We start from the raw sequence: 24,407 nt of genomic DNA on the forward strand, positions 1-24,407 counted from the left end.
GTTGTAGCCCGCCCATACAGGCTGTGCTCCTTTCCTATAGAAATGGACTGAATGCAGGGAGCAGAAATAGCTGTAAGCCTTTCCCAGAAGATGTGGTAAATGGAAGATAGACTGTTTAATGTTTTATATAGTAATAAAGTGAATAAACTGATAGGCAGTTCTAGGGCATCTTAGTGTTACAGAGTGGATGCCAGGCCCTGTCTAACTGCAGTAAGAGATTCGTTAGATGATGAATTTGTCTGTTGATACTGAGTGTGTTATTATGAAGATCCATACTAGTTAACCCCTGGAGACTCAGTTTTATGCTGATGGGGAATGGCTATTGTAAGAAAAAGCACTGATGTGCTGTGATGGCTGCCTGAACAGGACATGCATGTGTTTTGAGTTAAGCAGCGTACTGAGATCCGTGCTTATCTCTCTGCATTATTACTGAAAAGGAGCCTAACTTTCTTCCCAAGAAATAAGATGGACTCTTGCTTTTCTCCTTGTGCTTTAAAGCACTTTCTTTGTAAGGCTTATGTCAATAACAGTCCTATGAAAAATACATTTTCAGCAGAGCATTAATCAGCAATGTTGTTTTGCTACAAGCCTTTTATCAGAATTTGTCCAGCAATGTAGAAATGTCTTTTTGCAGATGGAAATAGAGAGATGCTGTTTTTGACAGTATTTTGCTCACAAATTCCAACACGCATGATTACAGTGGGAGGTTGTGAAGTGATTGCTTATTTTTTTCCAACTACAAGGATCCTGAATATAAGCAGTTAGATCCCAGCATGCCTATCCTATGAAAAGGTCCAAAATATGGTTTTGTAGGAATGAAGCAGTATTTTAACTCTATATGATCCTCTTATTCTGTCCATATCCTTCCAATTGTATAGCATCTGGACTTGTTTCCTTATAACAGTAAAGCTGGATGGTTTCAACTCTGATGTCTTGATAATGCTTTGACATACTAGATTTTTTTTCTTCAACTTATAAATTGTGAAGAGGTGGACTTGTGTACTGAACAAAATAATATGTTAGTTTAGTAGCAATTGCTCCATGTAGGCACTGAAAGAGATGGTCTGCTAGAAATCAGTGCACTGGTTAGCTTTACTGCTTTGTGGGAAGGGCAAGAGAAAGACCTTGCTGTCAGTTGCATTTTTCTGAGGTAATAGTTTACAATGTAAAAAAAATTAAAAAACAAACAAACAGCTCAGAATGATGGTGATTATTATGGCCTCCCACAAAGATATGTACCCACTTGTAAAAATTGTCCAGGCTGCCTTTGGTTTTGCTTCCCATTTTATCAGATCAGCTTAATCTCTTTCATTATTTTATTTCACTGAAGTGAAATAATAAAAACTGAAGGGTAAATGGTCTCTCTTCAATGGACAAGTGTCTGCATGCTTGTCAGCCAAGCAGAAGGGAACTACCCATTGATGTGGCTAGTGCTTCTAGACTCAGTTTGCACAATTCTGCCTCTTTTTTTTTTTTTTTTTTTTTTTTAAATCTAGGCAGCCAGGCAGAGTCATTCATCTGAAATGCATTTAACAGAGTTTACTTTATAAAAGAATTTAATAGAATTGTCCCAGAGTTGGCAAGAACTCTGAGATGGACATCCCTGATGAAATATTCAGAAGAGAGCTGGTATTTCTGTGCTTTTCCATACTACCCATTAACATGTGGTAGCTCTAAAGAGACATCAATTATACAATACCTGAGATTTTCTTATAGCACTTTAGCTTCACTGCTCTTCCTCTAGAGCCTATTTTACAGCAGCTCGTGCAATACCATTAGGAATGAACATTTACTCCTGTGTTTGTATAGTCAAGCTTTACAAGCCCAAATGGGTAGAAATAGTAATTCTGTGGTTTGCTGCACTTGCAAGTGTACTAGTTTCTGTAGTCAATATACTGTCCTCTTGTCTCTTGAGATTTTGAAGATTCAGTGCAGTAGTAGTACATGTGAGCAAGATGATGTACAATGCACACTGAAGAATTCTAGTTAAATAAATAGTAGATTTTCTGTGGCAGGAATGTATGTTTAACGAGAAAAAAAAAATCTAAACTATGTTAAAATGATCATGTGCTGTGGGTACAAGGTTGTGCCAGTTACCTGTTGGAGATTCTAATACAATTCTAGGATAATTATGTTGTTCAATGACAAAAATAGACGTGACTAATCCCTAAATAGTATGTGCTTGCAGTGGAAAACAAATGCAGTTGTTGCTCTTGGATTCTGTCAAATAAAGCTGGCACTGAAGCAGGGGTAAGTGTGTAGATAAAGCATGTGACTGATTCTAGCTTAGGCTGGTAATAGTAATATAGAGATGCACAAAGCAGAATGGTTATTTTTTCTTATTATTGCTCAAGTCTCATCCTGAACTTATTCGGAATAGCTTGGAATGAGCTATTTGTAAATAGCATTTAGTCATTTGGTCTGGGGTAGCAAAAGAAACCTGACCTATTCGTAATTATACAGTTTGTTACTGTGTTGTTAATGATGGAATCTGGTATGTTTTGTACTTGTGTGAATATCAGGAGAGCTTTTGTCTTTTGAATTACAAATGGAAAAGAAAACTTTGGTACTATCTTCACATCTGCAAGGAAATATGTTTTCATCACAGCACCTTATTGCAGAGACTAGGACAGTAGAGCTGTGTAATACAACCTCCTGCTCAGTACACAGTTAGCCATCATTTCATGGCTGGTTCCTCAGGGCTCTGTTTTATCTTGAAAACCTCCAAGGATGGAGATGGCACACCTTCCTTGAGGGACCTGCTCCACTGCTGCCTCACAGTGGGAATGTCCTTCCTTACAAACAGCCTGAGTGCATTTCAGCTTACCCTATGACTCTTGCTTCCCCACCACACACAGGTGAGAAGGGCTTGGCTCTGCCTCTGCATCCTCCTTGCAGGTGCGAACAGGAGGTCAACAAGATAGAAGATATGCTTCAGAGCTGCGGTGTCTGTTCAAAGCAATGTTCCTGGAACTGTTGATTTGTTCATCTTTAATGCTGCATAACAGCAGATGAAGCAGCATGCAGATCAGACCAGGTGGACTGTAGCATCCCTGAGTATTTCTGCTTTTTAAGCTCAGTTTTTCGTAAGATCAAATGTTATGAGTGGGAAAGGTGTGCAGTGTATTTTCTTTCTTCCAAAATCAATTTCTTAAACTTGCAAGGGGGGAAAATACAAGAAAAAGAAAGTTTTTATTTTTCTTCAACTTGCAGTTCCATTCGGACTTGCATTCAGTCTGGCTGTGAAGTGTGTATGAGAATGTCAATAAGAGCCTTGTCAGAGCAAGGGCATCAGTGCTCTTCACAACCAATGAGGTATTAATCATTCACGTTACTTACAAATGACTGTAAGGCCGATTTGTTTGATTTTTTTTTTAATTGTTTTTTTTAAATTAAGATCTGAAGTCACAAGGTAATTTTTTTATTATTATTATAATCTTAAATAAAAATTATCATATTATAGGATAGCCACAGCACAAACAATGGAATTACCTGGAAGCTTTAGAAGGTGGAGTGCTGTATGCACAGCACAGGAATATAACATTTTTATGTGAGTGGTAGGAGTGCTTTCTTGGTGTTCCATTTAAATTAGTGGCTCAGAGAAAACACTTTTAAGGTTATGTACTGTGCTGAGTAGTCACACCTGTTGCTGCACTGCAGCACTGCTTTTTGTAACCATGGCAAAAAAGGGAAAATTCACTCTGAGAATTGTTGCAAATAATCATGTACTGCAGTGATAGAATACAATGATGCTGTACTGCAGTACTGGTGATAATTTCTTCATTCTCCTACATTTACATTTTAAGTAATTGTTACTTGCTGGTTGTTTTTTTTTGTTGTTGTGTTTTTTGTTTTGTTGTTGTTGTTGTTTTTTTTTTAAATTTAATTAGTCAATTTATTTTTTGGACTCTTTCTCCTGGTTTATTGCTCTTTCATTTCTCTGTGTGTGATCTCACAAATTCCTGTGATGTCTTATAAACCTGGCAGTGATGGTGCATTATTACAGTCAGAAGCACAAATCACATGAGCTGTGGAATCTGTGCCTCTATGTGGTAACAATATCAATATAATATAATAATATCAATATCAATATAACAGTGTATTAACATCAATATAACAGCAACACCAGCACCAAACTTTAACTCTTACCTCCCCCTATTTAAAAGTAACAGATTAATTACTTAACACAAGGCTTGTGCATTGAATATTTTTATTCCTCCAAAATCTGGTAATGTTCTCACCAGGAATTAGAGGCCCAGTTATGGTTACACTTGATGCGAAAAAGTGCTGTGAATTGTTCTTAGGTTCTGTGATTTTCAGTTCACTTTCCTCAAAATGTATTGCTTATTTTTCTGTTGGGCTGCTAATTTCCCTCCCCTTTGCTTTGTCAGGCTGTTGGTTAAGCAGTGCCACCTTTGTTAGAGATCCAGTTGCTACCTTGCTAACAGGTGTGGCCACTGTGAGTGTTAATGAGATTAAAGCAGAGCTATAATTTGACAGTCACATCAGAGCCCTTAAAATAATTTGGCCATCTACTTATTTTAACTCACATCTTATCACTGTTCAAACTTTAGCTTAGAGAGTGGGAGCTACAGAGCAATAACTTATTTAAGAATTAGAGAGGACTATGAAGACATTACACGGAGAATGTTTGTTTTGAACATATTTTTACCTTCCTACCAAAAATGAAGTAATGAGTTACTTAAAGTCCATCCTGAGTTACAGATACAGATCTGCGTGTTGTCTGTACAGCAACAACTGGGTGCTGACGGCATGTGGTTACCCAGGGGTTTCTAATCTTATCTGCTTTCTTATCTATTGGAAATGAAATCCTACTTGCTCTATTTATTTGTTGAGTCTCCCCTTAATTTTAACACTGTACACACTCTTCCTCCCACTGGTGATTTTTACATTTCTGGCATTTCTGGGTTCCTTAAGCAATTCCTTAAATTACAAAAAGAGCTGGTTTTCCATTAGCCTTTTTCTCATCTTTACAAGGGAGATTTTCGTCTTACTACTGAGACTAGATACTATATGTACTCTTTTTTTTTTTCTTTTTTCTTTTTTTTTTTCCTCCCTGACAATATAGCAAATTTAGTTTTGAAAGAGATTATGAAGCTTCTCACTATCTCCTGAGTTCTATTTTCTTGCTGGGGAAAGAGAATAACTAGAACAGCAAAACTAACACAAATGCATGAATTCAGTAAATAGGAAAAAAAAGTGATAACAACTTTTTCTAACATACGTTAACTTTAATATACTTTAATGTCTTTTTGGGCCTTAGGCTTTAAGCTTACTTTGCAGCAAAGTCTCAGTGCTTTGCTGACAGCTTGCCTGCAGAGGAAGTGGTGTGTTTGCACCAGGTCTGAGTACCCCAATTGGTGTGTGTGTGTTGAGCATGTTTACTTCTGTGGGCTTAAGTGCATGTAGTGAACAGGCTATAACCTGAATTCAGTGACAGGAGGAAAGATGATACATCATATAAAAAGACAAACAAATAGTTTACAGGCAGGAATTGTGGATTATGTATTCAAGGGTGCAGCAGGAATCTTAATATCTTCTCATTGCTGCCTCCAATTAATTTGAATGTTCATCAAACATAAACTTGTTCACATAAACTCAGTGTATATACAAGGAATACTTATAACAAATGGCCCCCACTCTCTAAAATCATTTACTCTGAAGTAAAGATTGGTGATAGAGGATGCTCCCACTTCATGGGATACAGGCTTAGAATAGGATGATGATCTTATAGGGGCTTTTGAATTGAGGTTTCCATTCCAGTATTTAGCTGGCTGCAGTTGTATTGCTATCATCATTCCTTATAATCTGTACTGATAATTTTTTTTGGTAGTTTTCTTAAATCTTACTAAATATGAATGTGGAAGCAAGGAAAAACTTCAGCTATTGAAAGTTTTCTGAGTTACAGTTTGAGAGCTTATGAATACTGTGTGTTTATGACTTGTACAAAACAGTGTGGATGGCACACTGTCAAGTGCAGACAGCACGGTGGGATGGTACGTTATGCAAGTCTTTTTTTTTAATGTTAAGAGAAAATTTAAAAATAAAATAGTTGGAGGGAAAAGGCTCAATTAGCAGTGTGGGAATGGCATGTTGGATGCAAAGTAAATTACAGCGTGGACTTTGCCTGATACAGAATGGTCAAAAATTTACGTGATTAATCCTCCAGAGCTCTATAGACTTTCCCATCATGTGGGAAAATTCCAGCTGAGAATTTTGGGCTGATTTGCACAAGCATTAGCTAAAACATTTCAGGGAAATGGCATTATATTAAATAATATATTATATAAACCAGGAAAGATTTGAAATCTCAGCTGTGTTTTTTGGTTTTTTTTTTGTGTGTTTCCCCCTCTCCCCCCCTCCCCCCAGTGGCAATACTGTTTTCTGATTCTATTGTTATTTTCTCAGCTGTTTCTTGAGTGCTTCTACCAGGCTTTAATATCTCTCTGGCTACCAGCTGGGTCTCAGCAGCTCTCACAAAGCATTAACAAAGTGTTTGGGAAACAAATGATTGGACTGTACAAAATAAATATTGTGAACTCTGACATAATGTAAAAGGTTGTGCTTATTTCCAGAATACTTTCTTGCTTTGCAATACTTATGCCAGGTAATGTGTATCCAAAGAATTAAGTGCCATAAGTGTTGAATTTGGAAATGTTCCTACCAGTGGCTCTATGCTTAGCCCACCTGTTGTTATCCACCTCAGATTTATTTATTTGTTTTTTTTGTTTCCCCAGAGATTGTGCATTTTAGTCAAGTGCAAAAGAGAAGCAATTGAGAAAGTTTTTTGTGTATAAGATACTCTGTAGGCAGCTCACCTGCTGGAAATGACACATTTTCCCCCTCTACGTGTAGCACTTACTTTACAATAGGCTTGATTGTGAAGATAGAATTCTTATTCACTACTGCATTTGATGAAGAAAATAAAAATATGATTTTATATACTGCTTCAACCAAGCTAAGTAATTTTTAATTAAAATAACAATTCTTTACAGCAAGGTAGGAAATCGGCTTTCCCATCCTATAGATATTCACTATCTAAATGCCTTTTTAAAATTTTAGTGAAATCTGGACTTTTGCAAGTGTTGATGAAGTTAAAATATGGAAAAAATTTGGTGAGAACAAATGAAGTATTTAATACATACACGTATGCAAACCCTGTGATGCAAAACACAGTTGCTCATCACCTGCTGTCTGATTCCCAGCCAGTCTCCAGGCCATGGCTGCCTTTCACAACCAACTCACCTCAGCTTCAGGCTGCTTTTTTTTTTTTTTTTCCCTCCTCCTTTTTTCTTTTTTCTTTGTTTATTTTTTTCATGTTGAAAAAGTTGAACAGTTTAGTTCAGCTCTCCTGGTTCTGTCCCCTCCCAGACCCTTTGCCTGCCAGCCTGCTCGCTGAAAGAACAGTTTGAGAAGCTGAGAAACTGAAATGTCCTTGGCATCATACAGCATCTCTCAGGAACAACTAGCATATCAGTGTGTTATCAGCATTGGCTTTCTCCTAAAATCCAAATGTAGCATCATATCAGCACTGTGTAGAAAATCAACTCTGTCTCTGACAAAACCAGGATGCCTTGTTTGCAGAAACAAAAGGCCCAGAATTATAGTTGGACTCTTTGAATGCGTTGTGTAGTTGTATACTGTGGACTGCACCTCACCTTCACATAAAGGGCTACTCAAAATCTCTACTGTTCTGTAGATATTTCTGCTTGGTCAACTCCTTAAGTCAGTCAGTCGGCTGTTACTATTTGTTTCTCACTTTTTAAATTATTTTTCTTCCAAGAAAAGTGAAGCTTCAGTCCCTTGCTTAAGTATTCACATAATCATCATCTCTGAAACATCTTGTATGGGATTCATTGGGTCAAGAAGGACAAGACAACTTCAAATATACCAGATGTGCTCTGCCTCAGGAATATATTGTTTCTGAGGCACCAGTGTTTGGTTTGTGTTGCAATGCTGGATTCCCATCCAGATTCACTTTTTGTGGTACCATTATGCACTACCCTATGCCGATGCCGTGGTGGATATAGTAATAGAATGATCTCTTCAAAGAGTGTGTTTATATCTCTGTGGGAGAGCTGAACTTGTGTGGGTCAGCATTTTTTCTGGCTTCCTGGGCTGCTGAAACCAATGCGTTTGATTGGTGCTCTTCAAAATAGATTAGGCAAGTAACTTTAATTGAAGGTCCCCAGACAGACATGTTAAATGTTCTGTTGAAGAGTGATATTTAATGAAAGTTTTTATGTTTCACTCCATAACTTGGTTAGTGTTTGTAGGCATGACAAATTCTGATCTTCAAATGGATTAAGTTTTTGTCATAGGTGCCATGGGTCAGAATTTGTTCCTCTTGGCTTAGAATTAAAATGTTAGATAGAGGAATTCATGTAAATCCTTACTTAAGGGTGGTGAAGATTAAAGTGAGTTCTGATTAGCATAAATCTTTTAGTTTCTGTTCCCTGGCCCTCACAGTTGCCCATAGGTTTTAAGAAAAAGCGCAGAGAGGTTTTATTAGTTCATCAGAACTTGTTGGGACAGCCCACTGTGAAAAGCAAACACTTCATGACTTTAGGCTGTACAGTTCCCTGAGCAGGGAATCAAAATCACTGTGCATTTGCCAGATGCGTGGGAAAGCCTGGTAATGACAAAATCCTGTACAGTAATTCTAATCTTTCCTTCTCCCTTTGTTTGATTCCTCCCAGTTCATATATTCCCTTCTTCTTCTTTTTCTTCTTCTTCTTTTTTTTTTTTCTTTTTGTAAGTTGAAATTCATTATTTTCAAAATTAAAGCAAATTCAGATACCTGCATAAATAACCTAAATATCATCCAGTGCTTTCATTAAATTTTTTAGAAGGTACAAACATCCAGAACTAGCTAAAAATGTACTTGGATGACCCATAAATCCAATCTAGGTCCTTAGATGTGCATTGTAATTGAACTTGGATATGATCCTTATGCATGCCATTTATACTTGAAATGTCCTCATAGCCCACTTTCAAGAAACCTAATCTGAAAACCTAGGAAACTAGGAAAAAAAGAAATAGTAGTTAAATAACTAAAAGTGAGCTTTAGAGCCTTGGTACAAAGTTGTATCAGTATTCTACTATGTCCAAGTTCAGTGTCTACTATAATATCAACAGTAATTTTTCCTTTTGGTGCTTACGTGTATGTCCTTTGGAAAAAATATAAGGCTTGAGGACACTTTGACTTAAGTTGTGTTCCTGATGCTCTAGTTTTTGATTTCTGTTACCACTTTTCACTTGCATTACTTAGAATGTTCCTTGAAACATTTTCAGTGAGGCTATGATAAAAGGTACTGGCAGTAAATGACATACCTGATAGCTCTCTGGCTTTGATGGTCAGTATTTTTTCTAGGGAATTGAGATTAAAAATTCTCAGCTGAGGGGGATGAAGGGCTTTGCACCGTACATAGCGCTCTTCCTTAGTTACAGTATTTTTCTTAGCTCATTAAGGTGACATTGTGCCCTCCCAGCAGTGCTAGGACTCTTACTGCTACCTGTGCTATGAGCAAATGATTGAGGTCAAAACCACTGTACGTTAGTACTAATATTGAACTATTTGGGTATTAAATTACATCTAACTTTTCACTGTGACACTGAATGAAAAAATGAGGTCTCTTAAAGCATGTCAGTCTAACATCAAAATACTTTGTCTCTTCATTCCTGTGGTTACAAAGGAGGAATGGGCAAACCAATTGCAGGCTCACAAAAGCAGGAGGGAAAATGTCATTTTGTTGGAGTACTGGCTTTTCCATGTGAATTTGAGAACATTTTGGTTTGTCCTATAAAGAATTCTGTTTTAACCAGATTGCAACTATAGATTTATACAATTATGTTTCCTTCTGCATAAAAAAGTGTTTAAAACACCAAACAATTTAAAAAAGACCAAACAAACAATTTTAGGTTGTGTCATTGTGGATGAGTGGACCATGACATTGCATGTAACAGGCACCTACCCTTACAGAGCTGTCAGGCCTGTGCTTTTAACATTATTGCTTGAAGGACTGCTGCTGTTGTGTGAGTTCTTGCAGTAGAAGGCAGAAGGAAAGGTGTGTAAGATTTCATTTGGAGCACAGCTGAGGGTTCAAATGATATTCTATCAATAAAGTTACAGATTTTCTAGGGCACTAAGAAACTGGCTGTGTAGGGTACTGGGCAAGTTTTTATGTTAATTTTTGGAGAGAAAAAGTACTGAAAGTGTAGATGTCCTCATATATATTGCATCTGATTTTCTCTTGCCTTGTATTTTTGTAGTTATTTATGAAAAATTTATTCAGAGTCTATGATACTTACTCATGATACCTGCTGTGTGACTGTGGGAGAGACTGCACGATGGGTAGGAAAAAGGAGAATCACTAATCTTGTTTAGAAACTGCATGATATCCCATACCTTATTTCATCATTCTGGCAATGCTGAGAACATTGTTAGCACAGAATTATATTAAACATTAGATACAATTATATAATGGGCTGCAATATGGCGTATTTCCTTAAGCTGAATCTTGGATACCACAGCTATAACTTGGGCATTACATGTCTGTTTGTTTTCTTAGTTTTCTTTTTTCAATCAATTGTATAAATTTTCACTTTCAAATGATGAATGGGATTTTAACAGCTGCCTTTGAATAACACTCATACTTTGACTAGGGATAACAGACTGCTTTGGTTTATGGTAGGCTCTGATCACAGATATACTTCAATTTTTCAAGGCAAAATCAGTAGGGAGATGAAATGGACTTGTGATGTGCTGCTGATATACTGGTCTGGTCTTGATTTTCCAGCCATGCTTCTGTAATTGAAACTACTGAGAGTTTAAGTACTGATAGAAGAAAATGGCATCTGTCAATTGTTTTTTGCTTAATGCGTGGCTGTAGTTGTATGTGATTTCACAGTGGGCTGTTCATGCCTGCATGTTGGCCTTAGAATGTCCTTTGTGGATGAAACACTATGGAGTCTGTGTAAGCTTCTGGAAATACTTACAAAACTTGAATGACTTGTGTAAATGAAACATCTGGTCTGCCAAGGTAATAACTCACTTTAATAAGTATTGAGAACCACTGGATGAAAATAACTGTTATTGTAGAAATAGTGGAAGAACATGTAAATCACTGAGAAAACAGAAGAAGGTTTTAAATAAAACAAAAATGAACACAAATAATATATATTAAACTATTGATTCTTTTTTGCAACATGAAGAAAAGTAGGTGTGCAATCATGAGTTGAGATTTGCTTCTTTTAGCAAACGGGAGGAGGGTTTAGAATAAAATTTTCTGATGTTTTGAGTGATTTCAGTGTGAAATTCACCGCAAAAAAAGCAAGCAGAAATGTAGGTTTCTGAAGAGAAAGAGGTGAAATTCTGCACTCTCACATTATGGTGTGGAAATTTTTTATTAGCAAGTGACAGTTTTAATCATGGCTCCCTCCTCGTTCTGAATGGCATTCCATCTGAAATCTGTGCTATGGTACTGAATTCTGCAATCAGCGTTGCAAGTGGAAGCAGGGCTTGGAGTAAAGCTAACTGCTGTGGGAAGTAGGTAGTGACAGAGGTTAAGAAATGAGAAGTCTTCCTTGTGGTTGAAAGAGGTTGCTGGATTTTGGTTGTTGTTCTTTCTCTTTTTTCTGCTTGTAGAAATGTAGGTTACAAAACCCATAGCAAAATCAAATGTGATTTCAAACCCTCTGTTTTGAAAGCATGTTAAAGATTTTTTTTCATTATCTACATCAAGAAACCCTTGTAATCATATGTAACACTAGTTAAGTGATGCGTGCTGAGTTTTGTTGTTATCACTATAAAATGAATCCCATGAGAGACATAATTTTAGGATACAAACCTTTGATGAAAATACTAAGTATTTACTTACAGATTGTTTAATTAATGATATTTAATTACCTTCTGTCTGTGTTTTATTAATTCAATTCTGAAACATCTCTGAAAAATGAAAAGAAAGAATATAAAATAATAGAAATACTGGAAACTTTAGCCCCACTTTAAATCAGTGTTATGCACAGCTGATAGTTTGTGTCATTTAGACCAAGGAGGTAGTTACAGATCTTCTGCAGTACTTTACACACTCTTCTGATAAGATTCTCTTGTCTCCCTTTCCTTTTTGTTCTTTTTCTTCCTTTTCCATTTCTTTTCCTACCTCTCAGTAGTCACTTACAGGCAAATGTCCCTTCCCCTGGCAGGAGTGTTGGAAGTAGATGATGTTTAGGGTGTTTTCTGACCAAGACCATTCTATGATTCTTGGTTTGCTCTAGATGTTTTTGGAAAATATTGCTTTATAATGGTTTTAATAATTACTCTTAGGATGACCAGTGGATTTACTGTATGTTCACTATCTTGCCCTTATTTTAAAACAAATCAATTTTTGTTGCTTCTTTTAGGTTTATTTCATCAGGTGTATCTCACAGGTTTAAACTAAATGCATAAGCCCTCCTGTATTGTGAGGGAAATAAGGCATGATATGGGTGTACCACCTGTCCTCCCAGTGATGTGTTCACATGCATTTTCCTACAGTTGCAGGCTGTAATTATCTTCTATTACCCTAGCGTACTTTTAATGACACACTGGACGTGAATTAATTTATTAGTTGAGGTGATTTATGAAGATGTTTAGCAGTGGTAACATGCTATAAATATGGGACTGGAATACCTTCTGTGTGAGATCTTCATGAACGTGACTTTTTTTTCCAGTAGAACTAGTGGATTCATGATAATTATGTCCAATCTTAAAGGGAAATACCAGACAAGGTTTAGGAAAATAAACTTATTTACTATCTTCAGTTTACATGAGTTTTACATTCCAGCTATCATAGCGATGCAAAGTGTATGCTTGCTTTTAATCAAGTTTGTATTTTGATAAAGCTCTGCCTTTTAAGTAGTAACAGGTTGAAGCAATTTTCTTGTAAATCCTTAATTTGTCAGGCACTAAACTGCTTTTAATGTTATATTGCTGCTCTAAATGAGTCACAAAGAACAGCTTTTTAATGGCTTGTGCTTCCCAAGTTGCATTTTAGTGTTTCTACCAGAGGATCTATAAACAAGGGTTCAGCTGGAACTTGAAAAGAGAAGTTGACATTAATATTTTGGTACAATCCTAAGTCAGTGTGCAAGAGTAAACTGAATTAATAATGGATTTCTTTAACTAAGAGGAACAGTGCAGAAAGATAATGTCAAGATTTGATCATTTTTATTCCCAGTGTGTTTTGCATGCAGTGCAATTGCTCTTTAAAGTAAAAGGTATCACCGGGATAACCTATTTCATCAGACGTATCACAAAATATCTGAGTTAATTTGTAACTGACAGGAATGAAAAGAATGAAAACAAAAGTTAGAGCTCTGTGTCACACCTCCGTATGGACAGGTACTTAAAGGCAGTGATTTTATGAAGCTCTGTTGTATCCATGTGGCATTGTAACAGCTGTGGTTTTCATAAAACACTGTACCAAGTATGTAAGGGCAAAAGTGCTGTACATTTTTAAAGAAAAAAATTTATCTTTCCATCTATGTCCAAACTGTTGATTGTAATGAACTGTAGTGAAACTGTAAGTAAATGGGATGATAAATGTTTTTGCAAGACCTGATATCAGATGCCAGTACAAGGTGGCTCTGGTTTAGGATACCGCAGTCATTTAACATGCATGTATTAAATACAGTTTGAAGCAGGCCCAATATTTTACCATAAAGATGTTGCTTGAGAACTCTCTGAACTGCACAGTTGAGCAGTTGAGGTTTTTCTTATGTTATTTTATTGATATTTCTGCTTGGTCTTCAATACCCTGAGAAATTTTCCTCCCTTGAGCCACTTGAGCGCTAATTCTTTAATTCTTGAGACTGTACTTTGAAGTTCTCTTTAGTCCTGGCTGCAGCATACACAGGTAGAAAGGATCATTACATTTAAAGACAGTTATAAATAATGGGAAAACAGAATATGGTACAGTAGAGATGTGTTTTATATATCAGCCATAGCCAGCAGTAAAGATCAATTCTGAGAAATGGAAATCACGGATTTGAAGAATGCTTAGGAATAATGGTAAACAAAAGGGGGAGATGAGTCCTGAATTTACAATTTCTTACATGTCTCTTGTAATAGCCAGCTGGTAGTTATCAACTCTAGATGTGCATTAATCTAAGCCTTCATTTCAGCTGACATTCCTATAAAAATATATTGATAGAAGTGAAAAATTTTATTTAGTGTGTTTTGCATGGTACTGTCCGTTGCAACTCAGATATTTTGGTGGTATAATTATTTCAGCCACCAGGTGGATACGCAGCCATCTGCTCTGCCTGCAGCGAGGCTGCTGCTGCTGTGCTGCCTAGAAAGAAAATGTTGCATTCCTCTTTCAGACTATTCAATCTGTTTCAGAAATCAGTGCTCTTTCTTCATTTTGTGAATGTGCTGTATACGTATGTCCCACCATAGAGCTATATGGCTGGAAAGGGCCAGGCTGCTCCATCCCAGATTTCTTTGGTCTCAAGCAGAAATATGTTTTTGTAAAGTTTGGAAGCTTGCTTTTTCTTCTCTGTTGCGCTTCAGTGTTAAAAAACAAAACCAAATAAAAAACAACAAATAAAAAAACAGAATAAAAGTGTAAGCATCATGGGATTTTCTTCACCTTTCTGAGGAAGCAGCCTTCCCAGCTGCCTTTTCTGTGAGTGATATCAACACAAGGATTGCCATTTGGCTATCATTTAATGTATTCAGCATCTGTGCTTGTACATAGGGTAGTAAAAGCTTGAAAGTAATTTGAATGCTACTGGGACTGAGCTCAGGTCGAATAAGTTTTCAGCACTTTCTTTTACTGTTTTGGATCTGTGAATTTGTGTCAAAATTCGATATGTCATGCGATAATGTCAGCTAATTCTTATCTGGGCCAGGCTGGAGAATACAGTCTGTATTTCAGTTGCATAGCAGCGTTCCTTTTGAAGCAGACTACGTAGTGCTTCTCTCAGTTCAGCATTTTATTGTCTAAAACTCAGAATATGCATTTGATAAAGAGCAGTATGTTGTGACTTCATTTTAATTTAGAACAAAGCATTTGGAAAGGTTTTTTACACTTGCTAAAAATTTACAATATTTCAACTTTAGCCTTGATTTCAGGTTTTAAAATCATGCCCTACAACTATTTTCAGTATATCCTGTAATAATGAGTATGACAATAACAAATCAAACTAAAAAGTGAATTAAAGTCTAAATGGTATTTTATAATGTGCATATTTTTAATAGGTTTTTGAAAAACAAAAAATATATATATTTTTTTCCCCCTGAAGTGGATGAGAGGCATTAATCAATTTTGTACTGAAGTATCGAATGTGCTGCTGATGGAATCACCCAAATCAGATGCTTGCTCTTTCAAATACTGATGCCTTTCCAAGAAGAATTTTAAAGGGAACTGTAGCTTGTTCCCATCATTTCATGGAGTGAATTAGGAATTATCTCTGAGTCAGTTCTTTTATTTGAAATCAAGTTAATTAAAGCATTAAAGCCAAACATGCAATTGATGTAGGCAGAGAAGCCTTTCTATGTTTATTGAAACCTCTGAAAGAGGCTTCCTAATTTGACTACAAATGACCTTTGCAGTTAATATTTATGACAGGAAGCAGGAGCACATCAGTTTAAAGACGAACAGGCATTTTTCTTCTTTTGAAAAATACATCTTCACTTATGCACCGAAGTGTTGATAGACCATTATACTAACACATGCAGAATCCATAGGAATGCTGTTAGGAGCATTTAAAGGTAATGAATTGTTACCATTGAATGTGTCTGTGGGAAAAAAAAAAAACAAAAAAAAACAAAAAAAAAAAACCATCATGAGAACATAAATTAAAAGAAATGGAACAAAAAGTAGTTTGCCATGAACTGTGAAATGAAAGGAATTGGTGCAGCAAGATGAGGTGATGTTAATGTTGAGAATGACTTACTAGAATGAAGGGGAATTTAGTCATTAAGTGACAGGTATGAAAGTGCATGGAGAACAGAAAGATAAAGACAGAGCAATGGACAGACAGCCAAGTGCATTGCGAGTACTTCATCTCACAGAAATTTTTCAGATATTCATGTGTGTAAAATGGCATTAGGCTGCAATTCTTTGTATAATTAAGCGTACAACCTAGTAGCCTTCAATAGTGGTGTATTAGAGCTGTATTGCAGACAATGGAGGGAAAAAAAGAGAAAAGATAGGTATGGACCATGCAGTGATATATAGAAAAATTTGTAAACATGGAAATAAAGGAAACGAATGCCCTCACTTGGTGACAACCAGAGCATGACTACAGGAAATGGTCAAAGTTCATAGGCTGCATTCAGGTGGGGAAAAAGGGCAGGTGCTAAATAACTTGTGTGTATGTATACATATAGATAAATATTCATATTTTACAGGAATTCATAGTCTTTATATATGAAAAGAAACAAAGTCATAACGTTTCATCAACCTGATTTCCATTCTGTAATTTTTGGTTATTGCCAAGGACTTCAGGATGCTTCATTTTTTTCTGAACATCAGCAAGTCGCTGAAAATATGAAGGAGATTTTTAAAATTTTATTTATTTCAAGATGTGTCTCAAAACTATGTTTACTTATTTAAGACCATTATACCTGCAGTTATTCAAAATGTAAGAATACTATAAGCCTGCCTCCTCATTAGCTTGTTATTTTAAATTGCAATATTAGCTTTAATTTTTTTTTCTTAATGTTACAAAACACTGGCTTTTCACCAGATATTATTGGCTGATTGTTCCAACTTTGAGGACACAGCCTAGATCCAGCCTTACTTTCCTCTTTAAGAGCAAATTATAGAAGTAGGCCACATCAGATTGAACACCCGGTGGTGGCAGGGAGGTGAGGGGTGGGGAATGTGTCAGAGTATTTTTGAGGGGAATGCTAGCAGTGCTACCTGTAATGTTGAGTTTATTTCTGGAGGTTCAGGGACTGTAGCACGTGACTTGCTTCAAAGCTGTAAACTCAACCTTAACTAATTTTCAAGAGCAGACAAAGATTTGCATTTGGAAGTGTTTTTCTAATGATTTACTACCTCACATCTATATGGGAAATTGGTAATCACAGCCTGAACCTCTGATTAATCAGCTGAGGCAAGTGTTGGATCAGCTGAGCGAGCACAGGTGAGAGTAATTTAACTGTGCTCCTGGAAGGGTTGGAGCCTGACTCCACCTTCTCTGGATCACCTAGGAGAGTGGTTAGGCCCTGTAGCAGGCTGCCCAGGGAGGTTGTGGATGCCCTGTCCTTGGAGGTGTTCAAGGCCAGATTGGACGGGGCCTTGGGCAACCTGATCAAGTAAATGTGTATGTTTGGTGGCCCTGCTAGTCAGGGGGGTTGGAACTACATGATCCTTGAGCTCCCTTCCAATCTGGGTCATTCTGTGATTCTGTGATCTCATTTAAGGGCTGACCACCACTAAGGCAGCATCTCTTGGAGCTCGCTCCTTTTTGGAGATTGCATCAGTATTTCCCAGCAACGGCATCCATATTGGTGAGTCTTTCCTTTATAAATAGTCTTTTGGATATCTGTTACCATCTTTGTATCATTCCACCTTACAACATCACTGCAATTGGCTATGCTAGATGACAGATCTCAGAGGAAATAAAACTTGCTGGTGAATAATGTCTGATTTCTACTGAAAAAAGATGTATCTGAATTGTTCCCAACATGTCATTTCAGTCTCTTTTAAATGGGGCTGTGGGAATTGAGGCAATGGTTCCTTTTCCAGCTGAAATGCAAAAGTTACCCATGTAGTCTTAGAACTTTGAACAAACTCAAATGCCAATGCTGTGAAGACAAAGAGGTGTTTGTATTGATTATTTATTTATTTATTTATTTGGTAGCATTGAAGTGAGAAGTGGATGTTGCTGTGTTTTAGGTTACTGTCAATTCAAAGCTGCCAGTGTTTCCTGTATGTAGTATATATACTTACATATTAATGTGTTGTTTTGTTTTGTTTTGTTTTTTTCCTTCTTTTAATTAACTTCCTCTTGAGGGCTGTTGACCACTGAGCTTTTTCCCGTGTATGTGATTCAAAATTGATCAATTCAGAGGTGATTTTTGTTGTTGTATTTAATTTAATCTAGTGTGCTGAATTAATAGCACATAAGCCTTTCTTCTTGGCACTGAGGGATGTTTTGGGGAAATACAGGAAAGAAAGGTGAAAGCAGGGAGGTATAAATCACTTATTGTTTCTTTTTCCAAGCAGAGGGTTGGAGACAAGCCAAATAAATGGTAACGTCTGTAAATCTAAAATGGTATTTCTAAAAAAAATAATTACATTCAAATTGATTCAAAAATATCTTCTCTGTTGAAAGCCAATGTGAAGATTTTAAAAGGAGAAGTGATATTTTGTACTCTGTTGTCCTTATGCCTACGCTTTATATGAGCTAGATTAATTCTCAGAACATGTAAATACTGTCAATAATGTATTATGAAAATCTGCCCTTGAGTTTACAAATTCACATAAGAACTTTGAGGCATCAACTTGAAAAGATTTAACCCATAGTGACAGCTCTGAACAAGTGATTAATAATAACAATAGTATTGAGGTGTGATTGAAGTGGAAATGTATGTCTGTGCTAAAACCCAAAAATATGTGTAAAATGAATAAACATTAAAAATCATGGATTAACACCTACATTGTGAGCCTTTCTGTCGGATTCAAGCAAACAAAAATCCAATTACATTTTTGAGAAAATATTGCTAGAAGAGCTGCCAACATCATTTTAATTGTTAGATAACTAAACTAAAGCAATTACAAAATCATTGAGCGTGAATCTGGTATAACAGTCATTCTAATTTGTAGGGCTCCACTGATGGCATTAAAGTTATTTCAGATTATGCTGGAATAAATTAATTCTTTCTTTAAATGTTAATATCTGACTTGATTCTTAGGAGATTGAGTATTTGATATTGCTTGCAAGATAGAAGACGTATTTTCTAGGCTTAGACAAAACAGTTATATCTAATGCAGGCATGCAAATGAGGATTTCTAATGTATCTTCACCTGTTCAGATGTTCTCTTGTTTATTTTTTTGCTTCCTATGAGTGGTGACAACTTTTACTAACAAATAGCCTCAATGTTGCCCTGTGATGGCACTACTTGTGCCTATCCTAGCTAGGATCACCGTACCTGTGTACCTATTTCATCATGTGTTGAACAAGTCTGTTAGGGTCAATGATTGCTCCTTTGGGCAAATATCTGCACTGAAGCTTACATTTCTGCTTTTTCCAAGATCTCCTAAATGAAAATAATGGGAACCTCTAATCTTTGAGTAATAATCCTTATTCACAACTATGGAATCAAACAGTGAGATTGGCTTTTCATTTTTATAGCAGTCATCATGCTCAGCTTTGTCTGTGTTTGGATGCACCCTGTGACAATTGTGTAGATTCTTTAATACAAGCAAGTCTTTCAAATGCAATGCAGTTTGTAATACTCTGTGGTATGTGTTATTTCAGCATGACTAATTTGTAACATGTTCTGATGGGGACTCTCGAACTTCTGTAACTAAGTGATAAGCATAACTTGAGAATTCAAAGCTGCTATGAAACCCCTATGGTTTGCAAGAGTGCAAATGTAGACATGGATCTGGTGGTTGGCAACCATTTCATGGCAGGGGGTTGGAACTGGATTATCTTTAAGGTCCAACCCAAGTTGTTCTATGATTCTATAATTTCCTCCATCAATCAGATGTATTCTCCTTCACTTTCTGGTATTCCAGCATGTTACCTGTGCCTGCTATCTGTCATTACGTTTCTTCCAGAAGCTGAAGTACAGACTAGGATGTGCTTTGCAGGTTTCCCACGTAGTCAGTGATACTGTCTCCTCTGTTATGGTCTAGTGTTGTCTTAATAGAAGTCTCCATTTCCCATTTGTAGTCTGTAACCTTAAAACTTAAGGTTAAAAAAAATGCCTGTATAAATCTCCTGTTGCTGAATTCACAACAGTGATTTTTAAGAATCTAATATCTATTGATAAGTTATGTATTATTTCAGTTCAAACTGATTTCCTCACAAGTATGAAACAGGAACTAGTAAAACATGAATGAAGAAAATCCTGGAACACATTTATTTTCTTCTCTAAGGTTTGATCTTGCTCCCATTTATTTCAGTGTCTTTGGATCTGGTCCTATTGTTAACTTCTGTTCCATTCAGTTTCCCTGGTAACGTTTTATTTTTAGCTTCATTATTCTTCAAAGATGTGGCATGGAGGGTTCATTTTGAACGTGAATAGTTGTAATTTTATTTTAAGTGTTTCATTTTATGGGCAAGAAAAGGAAAAAGGAAAAATAACCCACCTAACTTGTCCCCACAAAATATTTACAAATATCAGATGCTTTTTCATGTATTCGTTGAAAGATTTTTGGGAAATAGACTATTATGAATTAATGTATTTTTAAATCTCTTAAAAAGTATTGTCTGTTTGCACACTAGAGCCAAATTCTGATTTTATTTGGTTCATGGAAGGCTCCATATTACCAGCAATACAGCGATTTAAAGAATAATTGATTGCAGAGAAAAGGAGAAATACCTTATTCATCTTTAATGCTAGTCACTGTTACCATCTGCACATCTTCAGGACAAAAGTAAAGGAGTTGTAGAGATTGGATCTGCTTCCATTTCTAGGCTCTACTTAGTGACATATACTTTTATGACCATCTGAAAGCCTTGCATAAAAACTTCTTTGGTCTTCATAAGACTTCTTTGTAAGAAATGAGGCTAGCTCTTAGCTTTTAGACTCCAGAAGTCATTAGATAGAGGGATTGTTGTAGGAGGATGCAGATTTTTCTTCTCTAGTGTCTGCTTGTCCATTTGAATTCAACAGTCTCTCTGACTAAAGAACAAGTGTAGAAATTGATAAGAAAAATTTTTGTATATTAATTTGTGAAATAATCATGATTCATTTTAACCCTTTCTCTCAACCTAGAGTCTACACTCAATGGCTGCACTGCCCTATAAGAAGTTTTGCTTGTGGGCTTTTAGTACTTTTGGAGAGAATGAAATTAACTCTGTTACATAATAATAAAAATTAAGAAGTCCTATGTCAGTACAAGTTCAGAATAACCACATGATGGACAAAACAGAAAATATAAGTAGGCATTTTTAAAGCTTTCAGTATGTTTCAAGGTAGTTTGGATTTAGAGTGCAATTTGCCCATTAATATATCAAGGACTCTCTGATTATGTCTTTCACTCAAGCTGCATAGGAAAGATGATCTGTCAGAATTTATCAGCAGATGAGTGATTATTTATCCTCTTATGTAGGCTCCTATTTATAGTATTTGTCAAGCAAGTTCCCTCCTAGGAGAGGATTACCATAAGAGCACTGCATGGTGCAATGAAAGCCATAATATACCTCAGGCTTTGTAATTTCCTTTTATCTGAAATAATTGTCATAATAAGATATAAGAACTAAAAAACTCTTAGAATTGTGACTGAGAATCTTGTGCTATTCAGATGGTGCCTTGGATACAGACAGATGCTTCTGTTTTCCTGCAGTTCTGAAATCAAGGCTCTTCTATAAGTGATAAAGAACCCTTGATTTTCCCTGTTTTTAAGGAAATGGTAAGAGAGAAATAATCATTCTTTGAAGAAATGACCAATTCTTGTTGTAACATGTCATTCTCAGTAGTTCTTAGCTCTGTAGCTTCATTTGTCCAAAAAGTTTCAACTATGTTTGAGGTAAGATAGTCTGATCAGATTTAGATACTATCTCATCCCATAAGATCACATCACTGTCTCTCAAGAGATTAAGTAAAATGATGAGAAACTGGCTAGTTATGGTCATTGGCCCATCCTATCTGCCACATATAACTCCCATGCTAATGGGAGTTAATGTGTTGCTTTCTGCCAGATTTCCTTGTTCTCTTCACATGGACGCTTTTTTTTTTTTTTTTTTTTTTTCCCTCTCTTACATTAGGCAGAAATGAAAGGTTTTCTAAAAGAAAGAATTACTGGATCTTACAGAGAACAAAGACTCACACAGGTTTTCTGTCTGTCAGCTGTATCTGATGTGCAAGAAAGACAGACTGATTAGGACAGAGGGTTAGGACATCTCCTTCGTTCCAGCTAGAACATTTAATTTCAAAGTTTTTAGCACTGGGAGGAGAGAAAAAAATGCTACTGCTTGCATATGTTGGTGTGGGTTTCTAACTAGCCCTGCTTCCACTGATGGTTTTGATAAGGCTGTTTACTTGATCTGTTTTTGAGATGCTGTTCTTTTTGAAGGCTGTGTGTGAAAAAATTGAGAGCGTTAAAAAATAACTACCTTGAAACAGTATAGTTTTCCAGAAGTGTGTCAATCAGCTTTTGTTTCTATGGGCATAAGGGCATAGAGCTGCTAGTATTGAATACTGCCAATACAGGGAGTCCTAATGCCATCATGTTGGGCAGAGATATAGGATTCTCCCTTGGGTTATGCACTGCTTCTGTGGTGTTGAGACTGACTGCATGCAAATAGGGTAAAATGAAGAAATACAGCCTGTTGTACTGAGGGTTTTTTTTTGTTTTTTTTTTTTTCCTTCTGTCCTTCTGAATTACAGTTTTAATTAGCACTTTGGTCTATTCAAAGCATACTCTAAGAGTGAAAGCAAGCCCAGTCCAAGTGGAGGTTTCTTTTGTAAGACTCTTCTAAAGCAGTTATGGGCATTTGAAAGAAAATGTAGATTTAAACTTTGAGTTATTTGGAGGGTTATTGTAATCAGCAGAGATGTGGAGTAACGTAATTCCATAGGCCAGTAGTGTTGAACCAAAAAACCAGGCGAGGAATTAAGAAAACCCACTGGATGCTTAGAAAAATGTCTAAAAATGTATATTTATTCAATATTTGGAAAGCATCTATCATCTTAAAAATGAAATTGAAAGTATTTTCAACTTGTGTTTGATGTGATAGGTCTGTGATACATATCTAGAGGCCTCCGCTTGTGTGAATTGTTCTATGGTGTTGGTATCAGAGATGTATACACATTGAAAATATCAGAACTTCTGGATTAGTAAATTCTTAATTCAATTGAATTTCCTATTCTGAAAGGATGAAAGATCTTTTAATTCATGTGGGAAACAATTACATAAGATTGATTCATGCTTTTTAATAAAAAGCTTTACTGTGTAGGCTACTTCCAGTGAATACCACCATGCAATGAACTCCATGTAGGAATGGGTTTTTATGAAGCACCTTTTTTTGATCTTACTAAAGGGAGTAAAGCTGAATAATTTTCAGTAATTTTATAAATCAGGGTTGTAATCTCTTTAAAACATTCCTACCAAATTAGCTATGAACTGATCTGTCATGTAAAACGCTTTCATAGATTTATGAAACATGAGCTATCTTAGTGTCTTGTGTTACATGACTTCTCGCCTCAGGGACCTCTGAAGTTCTCTTAAATTTTAACACAAAATAGATATAAGTTTCAGTTTAATCACTGGTACCTTTGAAAACTTTTCTGCTTAAGTAGATACAGTCAGCAATTTGAGTTGGAGTCAGTTCACTTAACTTAGGGGCGCTGTTGCTGTAACCAGAGTGATCTAAGATAATAAGAGTGTTTGTTAGTAGAAATAATTTCTCTGCATTTAATCTCTACTTCAAAGGTGCCCTTCAGAGAGGAAGTTCATTTTTGGCCTAAATGTAGACATGAAATGTACCTTTTAAAATATTTTGTCGAATTGTCTATGCCACTGAAAGGGTCATCCCCAGAGGAGAAATCATCAGACTTAGTGTTCAGCTTCAAGCAGTGATATCCTAGAAGGATCTGTTTTTACTCTGCAGGCTACAACATGAGTGTATGTGACAGGTTAAGACATGACTATTAACTTTGGGAAGTCAATTGGCTGGATAAATTCTGTTCTTGCTGGCTAAAAAAGACCAAAAGCTTTTTATGTGAAGTCAACTTCTTGTACAAGGGCAATTTGTTTGTTTATGATTACATACAAGTAAAATTGAAAGTCCAGAAAAAAAATCTATATACTGTTATTCCTCCGTGCAATCACTGCTGTAAATACAAAATGGGAATAAAACACCCTGGATTTGGAGTGATACGATTGAGGCTCATTCTATCCTGGCATAGCTGATGTAAGTGTAGTGAAAGGACAAATCTGTCTCGTGATGAAAACTTAAGTGCCCCCTTAGACTGCAGAGCTCAGCTGAAGAAAGACTTTGGTGTGAACCTTTCAGTAGCCTCTGTCCTGCTGGGCTTCTTTACCTGAGTCAGTAACAACTTGCGTAGTGATGTAATGTCTAACATTAGCTGGATTGCAACCTGTGTGAAATGCAAACCCTAAGGTGACATTCAGTTCAATTTTGTTGTAATAAAATGAGGTTGATTGTTCTTGATACAAATTACTATAAAATTGCTGTACCATGACATCAC

General features: G+C 36.3%; 1 protein-coding gene across 5 annotated transcripts in view; it reads left to right on the forward strand.

Annotated features, from left to right (window-relative positions):
• PLPPR5 (phospholipid phosphatase related 5) overlaps positions 1-24,407 on the forward strand; it is a 169,403-nt gene that overhangs the window by 25,653 nt on the left and 119,343 nt on the right. The window contains exon 1 of one of the 5 annotated variants that reach the window (XM_032446252.1): positions 17,443-17,527. The exons of the other annotated variants lie outside the window; for them this stretch is intronic. The gene's annotated coding sequence lies outside the window, so the exon portion shown is untranslated. Of the gene's footprint in view, positions 1-17,442; positions 17,528-24,407 lie in introns of those variants that run through there. 5 annotated transcript variants of the gene reach the window in all.

Source organism: Coturnix japonica, chromosome 8 (genome assembly GCF_001577835.2).
Source record: "Coturnix japonica isolate 7356 chromosome 8, Coturnix japonica 2.1, whole genome shotgun sequence".
Classification (NCBI taxonomy): Eukaryota; Metazoa; Chordata; class Aves; order Galliformes; family Phasianidae; genus Coturnix; species Coturnix japonica.